Source organism: Juglans microcarpa x Juglans regia, chromosome 2D (assembly GCF_004785595.1).
Source record: "Juglans microcarpa x Juglans regia isolate MS1-56 chromosome 2D, Jm3101_v1.0, whole genome shotgun sequence".
Lineage (NCBI taxonomy): Eukaryota > Viridiplantae > Streptophyta > Magnoliopsida > Fagales > Juglandaceae > Juglans > Juglans microcarpa x Juglans regia.
The window spans coordinates 1,829,651-1,843,883 of record NC_054596.1 but is presented as its reverse complement, the minus strand read 5'-3'; the positions used below and the strand labels follow the sequence as shown (position 1 = coordinate 1,843,883).

The 14,233-nt window shown below is 32.1% G+C and overlaps 2 long non-coding RNA genes across 3 annotated transcripts; both read left to right on the top strand.

The window, feature by feature from the left end:
- Positions 1–721: 721 nt before the first annotated feature.
- LOC121249734 lies at positions 722–1,807 on the top strand. Its single transcript, XR_005937634.1, has 2 exons — positions 722–943; positions 1,450–1,807. It is a non-coding gene; the product is annotated as an uncharacterized LOC121249734 (long non-coding RNA).
- Positions 1,808–4,773: 2,966 nt separating this feature from the next.
- Positions 4,774–5,811, top strand: LOC121249739. Of its 2 annotated transcripts, none has more exons than XR_005937640.1 (2): positions 4,774–4,893; positions 5,453–5,785. It is a non-coding gene; the product is annotated as an uncharacterized LOC121249739 (long non-coding RNA). The 2 variants fall into 2 exon arrangements; XR_005937639.1 differs by having other exon boundaries at positions 4,776–4,893; positions 5,444–5,811.
- Positions 5,812–14,233: the final 8,422 nt, after the last annotated feature.

Sequence of the window (14,233 nt, the reverse complement as noted above, 5' to 3'; positions counted from 1 at the left end):
TTGTCACAAAAATTCAATTGTGTTGTAGTGATCACATATCATTCACATATCACATGACATAATTTGATTTGTAAAATTTAAATTTAATAATTTTTCTTTTAAATAAAATTATACCATATAGATGATACGAGATACAATCTTGAAAATAGAATTATTCGATAAGGATGACGTACGAAAGCCAACTAAAGACGGCAGGCTCGATGCATGGTTCATTTGGCTCTCTATAAATAAATGTGATTTATTTATTTAATTTTCATGATCATGTGCTAGCCCACCAGCATTAACCTTTGTTTATTTAATTTATATGTTACATATATAAGAAGATAAGCATGACCATTATGGTCTCCAAAAAGAGATCGGTTGGGGCCAATTTCTAGTAATCTTAATTAATATATAGATCTGTACGTACAATCTTCATTCTTTTCACCATACCCGGTAGGTAAGTGGGAATTCATTAATCTCTAAGGCACGAAATAATTACGAGTTTTGTTTTTTGTCACAAATGAATTTACGTATTTTTATAAAAATAAATTTTTAAATTAACATGAATTGACATAATATGTTAAATTATAAAATAAATGTAACCTGATATGTCAAATTATGAATTTAATTTTATAAAATTACTCTTTATTGATCATATACACTTCTCTTTGACCATACCCTTCAAACTTGGCCTGTTCTGATTACGTGTATTATCAAATGGCGAAAACGTGTATTAGGCCTTAGCTTACTATATATGCGCACGCGTCAAGGTCAAGATGCACTTGGAATGGCCTATAAATAGGAGTGTAGGGAAAGGGTCTTTGCAGATGCAGATCATCAATCCAACCAACAATATATCCTAAAATGAAGGATATCGTTATCATTTGCATTCTGCTGGCTTCCCTTCTTTTCTCGTCCCCTTCAATTATTGTGGCTCGCGAGCTGGCTGATCCGCGGGAAGGTGAGATCTACCTCAAATTTCTAATCTGGTTTAATTTGCATTCATTCATTAATTAGTCATTAATAAATACTAGAATCATCTGGTTCATGATCAAGATGATTCTAGTTTTTAGCTAGATATAATATTATATCCACGCACCTGCCCCTGCTTATACAAAATAAGAATATTTTTAAATTATTTTACATTAATATTGTAAACTTGCTCTGTACATAATATATATTAACGTTAGTATTCATGTTAAGATTTTATCACAGAGATAAAACGAAAGGATATATATAGAACAATCTCTTCGCTGCTCTGCTAATTAAAATTGGTCTTCAAGACTCTTAATTAACTAATTATAAGTTAGGTATCATATATTATATTATTATCTATTCATGAGAAATAACTTTGGTACTAGAAAATAATCATGGTACGATATTTATCCTATGATGCAATTATCGTACTGGCAAATGAGTGAGTGAATATATATAAAGAGCTTATCTAGCTATCTTCGATCGATGCAGGAAATACTGGCAGAACCGACAAGCCAGCAATAACATCATGCGGAAAGCCTGGCAATCCCGCGTATAGCAAATGCATAGGAAAACAAAAGCCCATCAAGTGTGAACCAAAAAACATTTTTCGCCGTTGCAAGCCACCTCAAGGACCTTGAATGATCAGTCCTACTTAATCATTCATGTGGTGTGGTGAAAGTATGAATAAATAGTACTACTAAAGTTACATGAAGTAGTACTCATGTAACGCTTTGAGAATAAATATTAATATTGTAATGGAGCTGGATCGATCGAGCTAGCTTCCTTTACAGTATGGAAACATATATGTAAAATATGCTGCATCTTGATATCCTGTCCTGTGCCAATATATAAAAAGATCGAGATGAGCTAATACATTAAGTATTTAATAATTTTTTTTAATGTTATAGATCTATATATATCTTTCTTTCTACTTGGAAATATTGCTATACATATATATATATATATATATATATATATTAATCATTTATCAATTATGAAGAGCAAGTGTAGTATGGCAATTAAAAGCTATAACTGGACTCGGAGGATACCATCATGATCGATACTTGGTTCAGAGGATACCATCATGATTGAAGCCCAGTTATGTATTTAACGTCAATTATCGATACTTTTTGCCTCATATAAGAAGAAGATAAAGGTCATTAATTAGTTATAAGCACATGTTATATGTGGTATTTTATGTACAACCACAAATTAAATGCAAAACACTCATTCATCTCCTAATATTTTTATTCAACTAAAGAAAAATAAAGAACTATCTTATATTTCAATTTCTCTAAAATTATTATTGAATACAGTGATAAAAAATTAATATATATTTAGTTCTATCATATTTTTGTACAGGACAGTTTAAAAATAAAGACAATTTTGGATTAGTTGAAATCGGCTAAAATCAATCTAAATCGCTCGATTTAAATGGTTCAGTGAACGATTTAAACAGTTTACAAAAATCGATTCGATTTCTTACTGACTCAATTTGAATCGACCTGAATCGAACCATTTTTAAAAATTTCACTCTCCAAGCATATATGTTACGCTAACAATATGTCATATTAAAAAGATTTTAAAATTTAATATCATGTCAATTGGTTGGAAAATGATGCTATTTGTTATGTAAATGCGTATGGGTAATTTCGTAGTTAATGCTTGAAACGTACGCATACTTATAAAGGGATTGTTTACGTACAGCGCGTACATTTTAATTACCTATATGTGTGTGTGTGTGTGGCAATTCAAGTATCTTGCATATAATAATTAGTACATGTCAAAAGCTTCATCAAATGCTGTCCGTTAAATTAGAAGTGTTTTGCCATTTATAATTTGGTGCTTAAAAATACACAATATTTATATCGTGAAATTTATTAATGTTATAAAAAAAAAAATTAAAACACAAATAGTTTGTATGCTCAATCCGATAAATTTTTACATCAGTAATTTATTTGATGTACCAATAAATGAGCTTGCAAATAAATTTTTACGTTAAATAAGTCCCATAGACTACTGATCTCAAGCTTGGCTCAAATATTTAATTAATAAGAGTAATCGGATCATGTAGGAGATTCCTTTAAAAAGAATCCTTCTACAGCCACCGCTGGGTGTAGGCTCTGGGTTCTCTAGCTAGTGTATTAATTTTTCATCTATTTTTTTTTTCTCATATATTTTTTAATATTTTTAAATATTATTTTTTAAAATAAAAATTTATAGCATCATTAAAAAAATACTTTTTTAATTATTAAATAAAATAAAAAAAAACCATCAAAACTAACTATCGAGAGAATCCAGTAGGACACATAGCATTTCATTTTAAAAAAATAGGAAAGCAAAGCATGATTAGACACGAAGAAGCTGCCAAATAACGGGTTTTCTACCTTTTGCGAATTGTGATGAACTTTCGTTTTCTTTATTAAGATTCTCTTCCACTTCTAGCTACTTCTGTACGTAGCATATATGTGCATATTATCATAACTTAGATTTCGATCATGAAGTAGTTCCAATGCATGCCAAATTTTTCAAATAAATTTGTATCGATCGTATATTCATTACAAAAATAATAATGAGTATTTATGACAAGTTATTTACAATACCAATAAACTTATTTTGACAAAAATAGAAAATAACTGACAATAAATTAAATAAACAGTTTTTTTATAGTTGTTTAAAATTGGCTCAATGGATGATCATTGGAACCATTCTCATCTACGCAACTCGCTACTATATAGTGATCTAATTTATAATTTGCTTTAATTTTAATGTACGTACTGCTCCACCATCCAGCATTGATTAACTTTAGCTCAAATTTTGCATAATCTGAAAATTAGCATATACATACACACACATATATATATATATATATGTCCATGAATGCATGGTCATCATGTCGGCTTTACTTTAAGACTTGGGGTCAACTAAACTTATAGTTTTAGTGAAAATGTCTAAATATCATATACGTTCTTCTTCCTTTTCATGATGTATCCTATATAATTAGGTAAGTCATGTGGATTCCTTCTATAAAGCAAGAAAACTGTAGAGAACATTTTTTTTTTTTTAATTTTGTAATGAATTGTCAATAATCCATTTATTTTTTCGATCTGTTGGGTCGAGAGTTATTAATTAAAATGTTTTCTAAGAGATAGATAGCTAGCCAACGATCGACATGCATCCCTTGATCTGCATGTCCTTAATAATTAATCTGATTGGCCGTGATTGGACTCGATCGGTCAAGCTCCCATAATTAGGTAAGTGTGGATTCTTTCTATAAAGCAAGCTGAAAGCTGCAGAAAACCTTTTTTTTTTTTTTTTTAAATATCGTCATGACTTGTCAATAATCCAGTTATTTCTTGGCAGGGTTGGGTCGATAGTTAGTTAAAAGAAATAAAAGAATGTCATTAGATTTAAAACAAAACCCATAAAAATCGGTGAAGAAATTAATGAGCAGCATGGATAGTTATATATACCACCTCACAATCATGGCATCTTTTTAATTTCCTTTTGTTTTTCTTTACGTTTTTTATTTTTTAAATCCCGAACATGGCTGGCATCTGATCTAGTCAATTGCTAGGTCTTCTTGCTTTCACTTTTTATTCATAGAAAATAAATTTTCCATCTTATCTACCAAACTCCTTTTTGCTTTTTGCTTTTTGATATATACCACTACTCGATGTTGGGCTACTCGATCTGACTGTACGCGCGTGTTATCAACTGAAGAAATTTAAAGCCACATTCACATGACACTAATTACACATGCATGCACTTGCATGTATTCTATAAATAGGAGTGTAGGAGGAAAATGGCCTCTCAACACAAACCATTATTCAGCAATCAACAAAATGAAGGCTATTATTCTTATTTGCATTCTCTTTACTTCCTTGCTTATCTTGTCCCCTGCAATTGCAACTCGCGAACTGGCTGAGAGTGGTAAGAGCACGTACACAATTTAATCATCTTCTATATTGTTTAGTCATGTCTACTTATTGCAAGATGCAAAGATATTATTCTACATCAGAAGTTGTTCATGACCCCAATTTTAAATATTATCATCTTGCTTTTATATAATAACAGTTTTCATTTGGATTCTTACAATCCCTAATTTGTGACTAGTTGTTTTAAATAATTTTACAATTATATGTGTACCAACTGTTTGAACATCAAGTCACGTGTTTTATATATGCATGCTCTACATGACATGATCATGTTAAATACATTGTTGAGATTATATATATATATATATATATATTATAACACATACATATATATATATATATATATATTATAACACATACATGAACTAGAAGAGAGGGTTTTGATCGTACCCTGGTCCGGTATTCAGAAGCTAGCACCAAAAATCAAGAAAATATATCATAATTTTATGTGTTGATGCAATTATTAGGGATAACTAATAATTTTACATTGGCTATTAAACATAAAGACCGGCCTAATTATATATGTAGTTATATTCATTTATCAGTTAATGCAGGTTCTGGTGGCCAAGCCGTGCATCCCAAGATTCCCAACAAGCCTATAATATGCGGAAATGATCCTAACAATCCGGCGCCGTATAGCAAATGCATAGGGAAAGTGAAACCGAAGCCCAAGTGTTCTAAATACAATGTCCGCGGGTGCGAGCCATAAAGGCACTTGAATATTAGAGTTTGGTTTGATATCATAAGAATAAAGCTTTTTGAGCTCACTCCAACTCTGCAGTGTGGAGATGTGTAAAATCATGTTTGTATTTTGATATGATGTACGTGTGCCAATAATAAAAGAGCTGACTTGATTACTTGGGTCAGCTTGTTTTCTTACTATCTAATTAATGGAATTCCAATAATTAATTTACTCTCTTGGAAATTGGAATTATATACGAACCTAGAGAGAGTGGTAAAAAAAAAAATATTTATACAAATATATGGTGAAGGGAATCTAAGATATAAAACGAAATGATGTGAAGTAGAGTCATTGAATTCAGTCGAACAACGCAAGGAGTCTAAGATATAAAACGAAATGATCATAAACATTATCAATAGCTAAAAAAAAGAAGAAGAAGAAGAAGAAGAAGAAGAAGCTGAATGTCTGCTATTGAGAATTCAGATGAAAATTATAATTGTGCACGGGCCCATCTCATTAGTACTCTCGAAAAAAACATACTTCACCAATATTATATTAAATAAAAAACTTATCAATTAGGTAGTGTTATATATAGTCGTAGAGTACACTACATCGTGTAAATATTTTGAAAATGAGTGATGTCTACTATTAATTAAAAAATTAATTTTTTTTTATGTGAGTTCCATATTTACTCATTTTTTTTTAAATGGGGCGACGTTTGTACAGTCTACTACTACAAATATCATTTCTCTTAATAATTTATTGATATTTTGGATTATTTCATTCTCTATGGCAATGCAATTAATACGTATATATATATATATATGTATGATATACTCGCGTTTTAATTTTGCAGAAAACGGATGAATTTTTTGGTTGTACGCACTACAAGAAATTAGACCTTTTTCAGCGCTCAAAATCGTCGCAAATACCCATAATAATCGATGCAATTGATCATTTTCAGCGATTTCTAATTCACTGCATGTTCAACGAAATTAAAGTGCCTTTTTTGATCAATTTCAGCGATAGATAAAAATCGTCACAAAAATGTACTATTTGCGATGATTTTTTTCCGTTGCAACTGTCTCAAAAATTGACGGAAATGGCCTTTCCGTTTACCATTTAATTGTTGAGAAAACTCAATTGCAGCGATACATATCGTCGCAAAAGGTTCAGAAATCGCTGCAAATGACTCAATATATTTCCAGCCATTTTGAATTATTGTCACCATTATACATTTCTAGCAGTTAATTCTCGCCGGAAATGACTTTTCCCGGCGAGGAAAATTCGCCGCAAAGAAGGTTAATCGACAAAATTATTATTTGCGGCGATTTTTACTCGTCAGAAAAGTTTTCTCAGAAAATAAAAAAAAATGCTCGAGAATCCGCAAAAAATATTATACACATCTAAATTGTATGTTCTTCCTCAAGAAAGCAATTGCACAAATGGGAAGTACAAAACCAAACTTACAAATTATCTAGAAACTAATAACAAATGTCACCAAGTAGGAGAAAAGAAGAAATATACAACCTTCCTCAATGCCAATAGATCTGCTAACGGTGCATCATTCTTCTGTTTAAATCCTAAATTCGTCCAAGTAAGCTTGCTGCATCACAGGAATACCATCCCGATTCTCATTTATTGACAAATCGATAGAAAAACAATCACCATAAAGTGAACATACTGGAATATATAGATGACCAACATACTATCTGTAGAGTAGAAGAAAAATATTTCTCCGAATTGGTTTGCGTTCTTGTAATGCTTGTAGAATACCTAAAATATATATTGATGAGCATGAACGATCAACAAGGTCGGTTAGCCGAAATAATGAATTTACTAAGTTTTCGTTGAAAGATGACTAGATTCAGTGTCTTCATGCACTCTTTCAAAAACTCGAGGCACTCCAACAAAACATGTTGGCTTCAGCTCCATCAAATCATCCCCGATTGCTTTAAGATCCTTCAAATCATAAGAAACCATTAATTTAGACAGACACACCCATATATATATATATATGTAAAATGACAAACAATCATGAAAACAATTAGTTTTCTTTTCCTTTAGATATATATATATTTTTTACCTCATCCTCTTTGTTTTTTCCTGGGTCAAAATTGCACATATTAGGATTTAGTAGCTACAAAAAGCAAGTTCATTTGTCTAATCAGAACCATCTATTGCTTTTAAACTATGAGGTAATGCGGTTTAGTAAATAATTTCATCACAAAGCTCAAAGCAATGTCAATTTTTTTTTTTTTAGTTCTCACTTCTGTCACTTTCTTATCTTGGATGAAAACAAAATCAACCTCTGCATGATATAAAATAAAATTGACAGCCCCTGGCCCTGCACCCAACACAATCTCGGGGACTTTAGTTATATGTATTGCCTGAAATCAATTAAATGTTTCAGTTTGATGATATAAAAAATCTGCTAATTAACACAAGAAGGAATCAGGAAGTAGAAAATCCAAGCCTATATATAATGAGTACATGAATGACTTCCATGACCGATGTGCTAGAAAAGCTTATACAATGGTCATGAGGATGACACTTGGTCATGCTTGAGAAAAGAATAAACCATATATGATGGTGAGTTTAACACTTTATAAGTCATGAGATCATCATGTGCATGGTTAGTTTTAACAAGGTTTCTGCAAGTTTTAACAAGGTTTAACACTTTATAAGTCATGAAACCTAATTATGAAACTGCATGCATGCATTATATGCATGTTCCTTAAACACATACATGGCAAATTGATGGACATGTGCACCAAAGAGATTATGCAAGAAACGGAATATTTGTACAGCACACATAAAAAAATGATACTGCTATAGATTAATGGCATTGTGAATGCCAATAGATCTAGGAATGAATGTGTATTTAATCATGTAAACACAGATAAACCAATAGATCTAGGAATGAATGTTATTTTACTACCAAAATAAAATAAATGAGGTGGCTTAATAATGTAGAACACTTAGAAATGTGAAGCAAAATAAACACATTTTTTTAGATATAAACCTTGAACATACTCCAATGTCAACACATTTGTATGTGGCAGTATAATCCCACTAAACTAGCTAAAAGGGGGAAATATTCTCAAAGTAAGAATCAGTGATATATTTTAAACAAATGCTTTATGCCTTCCAAAAATAATTGGTATAAATTAATGGGTGTCATCTTTATCCCGGATTGTTAAATGATAATGGCAAAGCATTTATCATGTCAAGTCCAGCAGCAAATAGAAAATCTATATCCAAGCATGCATGATACATTTGCAGAGAAATGAATTAAAGCCAAAGAAGAGTATCAAGAAATCAATTAGTCTTGAATTCATAATTCTATGCATAGACTGCCAAAGAATAAAACAAAAGATTACAATCTAATTTGAGAAAGTTCTCACAGATACCTATCTTGGAAGAACCCTGTTTTGAGCAATTAACTTGCTAAGCTGTGGAAAAAGGTGTGGAGTCTTGATGAGGATATGAAAGGAAAAACATGGAATGAGTGGGCCTACTAGTTCCCTGCAAATGCAATAAGAATGAAAACTCAACAATTCATTTCCGATAAACAAAAGTCTATGTATATGCATCAAAACAAATTCAAAACATCGGCTGTGTTTTAAGTTAATGCAACCAGATGACCCTAGCTTTACTTGAATTCCAGCATGGCTGTTAAGGTAAAAATCAAATTCTGTTGGATTGACATGTCGAACCAAACTTATGAACCAACATGTGATTGACCATCAAAATATTCAAGGAATATATCTCACCATGTTTTGGAAAAAAAACATTTACGTCATTATTCCCAGCTAGAGCACCAGAGAAATCAGATTCTAATTTAACTTTCAACTACTGCAGCCTCCAACAATGCATAAAGTTCAGAAATGCATAAATAATACATGACCCCACATTATCATGTACACAATTACAACCTATAGAATATAAAATTCCTAAAAAAAAAATTCAAGGAGCCATCAAGATGGCCATAAAGGGGAAGGAAAAAATTATCTCAGTCCAACGGTTAAGCATTCACAAATAAGGAGGGAAAAAAAAAGCCAATGATTAAAAGAATTGGTAATAAATTCCACTAGCAATTGTATAGTTTGGATGCAGAAAAACCTCTGCCAGCACATTGACAACTTCCTCTTCAGTCAATGTATGTCCCTGTCCAAACCCAAATGCAAAAAACTCATCGAAATTGATATGTTCAATTAGTTCTTTGTTAGTTTCTCTGAAACCAAAGGCATATATGAACAAAACCTTCTATTTCCATATGTCAAAATTCTCTAATTCGCAGCAACAGCAACAAAACTAAATTTACTTACTTAAACCCCAACTTAGTTATCTGCAACACTTAATCCAAACCAAATCCAAGTCTTTCATCGTTTTATTTTCGTTACCAAACACCACTTGAGAAATCAAAAGTAAAATCTTGCTAGAGTTCCAATTTTTTAAATTTAATTTTTCAGAAACCAAACAAAGACAATACATTTTTAACTTTTTTTTATCGGTAAAAATCAAAAAATAAAAGGACAATACCTTCGGAAAAGAGAGAAGCTTTGGGCACCGCAAGCCCTGGAGGAAGGCGGCGCATAGTGGGTATAGGAGCTTGAGCGAGATCCGTGAGGGAGAGAGCAGATCGACGGTGAGAGAGACAGAGAGCTTCGGTGGAGGGGCTGGGGATCGTTGGGGGGGTAGCTACGCCGGTAGCTGGAGGTGGTACGGCGACTGCGGACGCGTTGGCACTGGGATTCTGAGGGAGAAAGGAATTTGAGGGAGAAGAGAGGGAGATCTGCGGGAGAGAGAGAAGCCACGAGGGAGGGACTTGGCTGGGTTTGCCGGCGACGATGGAGGTGGACGATGACGGTGGGTCGACGGCGGCGTGCAATGGCTACTGCGTGTTGGCATGAAGAGTGGGGATCAGAGGAGAAGGGGGATTGGGGAGAGACGGGAGGGGAGGAGGAGTAGACGCTGGAGGGATTTAAAGGAACGAAGGGAAAACGCGGGGGTTTTAATTTTTAATAGATTTTCCATTGATTTTGATTCGCCGCTAATAGTATTGATTGGCAATAAAGACCTTTACGGCGATAATATTCACTGCAAAAAGCATATATTGCGGCGATTCTAAAATTCGACGAAAATAAAATACCGCTACAGTTACAATACTTTTTTATGACCAAAAAAATCGCCGCAATAGGTATAAAAAATCGCCGCAAAAAATAAACAATAAATCTCCATCAGTATTTCCCACTTTTTGCGATGGAATTGAGTGGCGACTAAGAAATCGCTGCAAATAATAACCTTTTGCGACGATTTTTCTTGTGAAGATTTTTAAATCGCTGGAAAAGACCTATTTTCTTGTAGTGTACCTAGGAAATAATCATCATGTATGAACCTTGTTGACAGCTAGCCTACATTATTTGCTGTTGGGCTCTGAGAGTAAGTGTCAGATGAAGCTCGTAATATTAATAAAAAGAAAAATATTTTAATCACAAATAATTATATAAAAATAAATATATAAATTGATGTGATTTTATATAGTGTAAAATTACTTTTATTACTGATACGGGTTAGGAAGTTTGTTTAAACACTCTCCAACATCGTTGACACGTTCATGTATTGATGTGTTTAATATATCAATAAAAGAACATGATGTAAATAATTTACTGATTACTACTCTCAAAACTTGGTACAGCGACCCAATAATTCTCTGTCTCTATAAAATATATAATAAAAATAAAAAATAAAAAGCAAACACGTGATTAGACACGAAGAAGCTCCTACCATGGGGTCATGCAATGGGGACGACGGAAGCCGAATAAAGGGCCGGGTGACGTCCCTTGCGATGAAAAATAGCCGATCTCATCCATCGTATTATCAAAGCTGGAAAGTGGAGAGCGAAATCACAAAGAACACCCCATCATCAATAACTTTTAATATTGATCATTCTACATAATCACTAACTAATATATATAACTTAATTATAAGCAGAAAAAATAGAGATTTGTAATTGATGAGTACTAAACCGGCCAGCAAATTAAAGACCTTACTATTTAAATTCGATTGACATATATCTGATCATGTGGAAGCTGTGAAAAAAACTAATATTATTACAATTTTCCTATACCAAAAATAGTAATTGATGGGTTAAACAGCTAGCGAGGAATCATATATAGTACTTAAACGACCTGATCATCATGGCATATGATCTATGGTCTTTTCTTTTCATTTTTCTTTTGAACATGGGATTTCTAGTCAATTGCTAGGTCTTCTAATTGCTTTCCCTTTTTCCTCATGGAAAGTTTCATCTTATCTGCCAATTAAAGGTAACTTTTTTGCTTTTTGATTATACGTACCATGCACTCAATCAATAATCATGTTGGCCCGTTCTGATTCATGTGCGTATATAATTAAATGAAGAAAATTCCACGCACCCACTTGCATGCTATTCACACACGTCAGGGCCAACCACAAATCCAGATCACTTGAATGCAGGACCATAGCCAACGCATATGAGGAATGGAGCCCAAGCACAAGTGTAAGCGACACACCTGCTTGAGAATAAACAGGTTTGGTTTCATATCATGGATTAATAATAGGAGCTTATTTGGATCGCTTTGCAGTATGGAAATATATCTATGTAAAATATGTATTTTGATATATATGATCATGTATAAGGTGTGCCAATAAAATTAATATAATATATATAAAAGGAAAAACCGACTGACTTAGCTAGCTAGCTAGGTTTGGTCGGCTTGTTTTCCATCTTTATTAATCTTATGGAAATCCATTAATTTACTCTACCGATCTCTTTGAAATATGATCATATACTACCATGCATGAAAAATATAAATAACCTTTATATACTGAAAACGAATTAAATAACAGATGATTTTATTAATAATATATCTTGTAACGCTTTATTAATATAATTCTTGTTGAGAAATAAAAAACAAATGATTTTATTTACGCAAACTCCTCTTTAATTTAAATATTATAAAATTCTTCTATTCTTCCGAGTATAAATATATATTTCAAAGTTTCTTCTGCCATGAAGATGAGAGGCAATCATGTGTGAGCTTTTAGCCAGACAATTTCTCTATTTATATATTGGCTTTTGCAAAATACTAGTCTTTCAAACACTACTAAATCACAAAATATTCAAACATCACTCATATACAAAATATTTTTTAATTTCAAATTTTCATCTAAACATTATCTAATCATTACAATTTTTTCAAACTCACAAACAAAACACAAAAAATAATACTACATTTTCAAATTTCAAAATAAAAGTAATATTAGATTTTTTTAAAACTTTTTTTTCTTCTATTTTTCAAAATCCAATAAATAAAAAATCTTTTGGAAAGTTGTCGGTTCACCGCAACACACGACACACCCTTGTACATGGCAAACCAGGTCATGTGACCACGTCACAGTTCGGTGTAAGAACTCCGACTCTTCTCTCTCCCCCGGCTGCTTCCCCTTCCGTCGCTTCTCTCTCTCCATTAAGTTGTTTCCCTCTGCTCTCTCCAACTTTCTCATTTTGAAAACTATTACAGAATGAATATAAAAATATGATTACCCATGAAAAAACAGTGAATTACTATGATAGAACAAACATCTTACGCTACAAGTGTCTGATATAGCTAAAAATTAGTCGATTTACATACATATAATAAATAGAGCCTATAGACTCCATTTGGATGGTGAAAGTATTTCATCTTTATCTCATTTTATCATTAAAACTTTTTCAAATTTTCACACAAAATATAATAAACAATTCAACTTTTTCAAAGCTCAAAATAATAATAAATTCAAAATATAATATTTTAATAATATTTTGTACTTTCATCTAAAATTATTTCATCTCATTTTACTATCTAAATCGCACCATAATGATATCTTATATCATCAAAGTGGTCTCCAAGAAAGAGCGAAATGAAATTCCTGAACCAGACGGCCAAGATCATGGATTAGTGCGAAATGAAATATAACTTGATAAAATAATTTACTGACTACTCTCATGAAAACTGGTGCAAGGACTCAAAAATTCTCGATGTCTATAAAATATATAATAAAAATAAAAAATAAAACCAAAGACGTGATTAGACACGAAGAAGCTCCCATCATGGGGTCCGGTACTATTACACGTACAATGTAACAATAGGGACGAAGGAATCCGAATAAAGGGGTGTGATGAGTGATCCCTTGCGATATATGAACAATAGCCATGAGTTTTCCTTTTGATCATTAAGATATTATTTAAGGACAAAGTGTATGACACAGAATGAGATTGGCTTCACGCTTTCACACTCTATTCTAACTACTTTGTCGAGCATTAACTTTTATTTATTAGTTTATACAACTTGCAATTGATTTGGATTACTTTTTAATATATAGATTTCAGAAAATTAAAAGATGTAATACCTAAAAGATCACTGATCAGTAGCACTATAAATGTCCCCTTTAATTTAAAATTAAAAGAGTAATAAACTTAAAAATTTTGGTTTCAGCGAGATCGAGCAAAATTTTGGTTTCAATAGTGCTATACGTTGTTATATGTACAAATTTCAATGGAGGATCTACTAAAATATTTACTGGTTTTACCCAAGAATGCTTTTGGCATGGTCTTCGTGAGAAATAT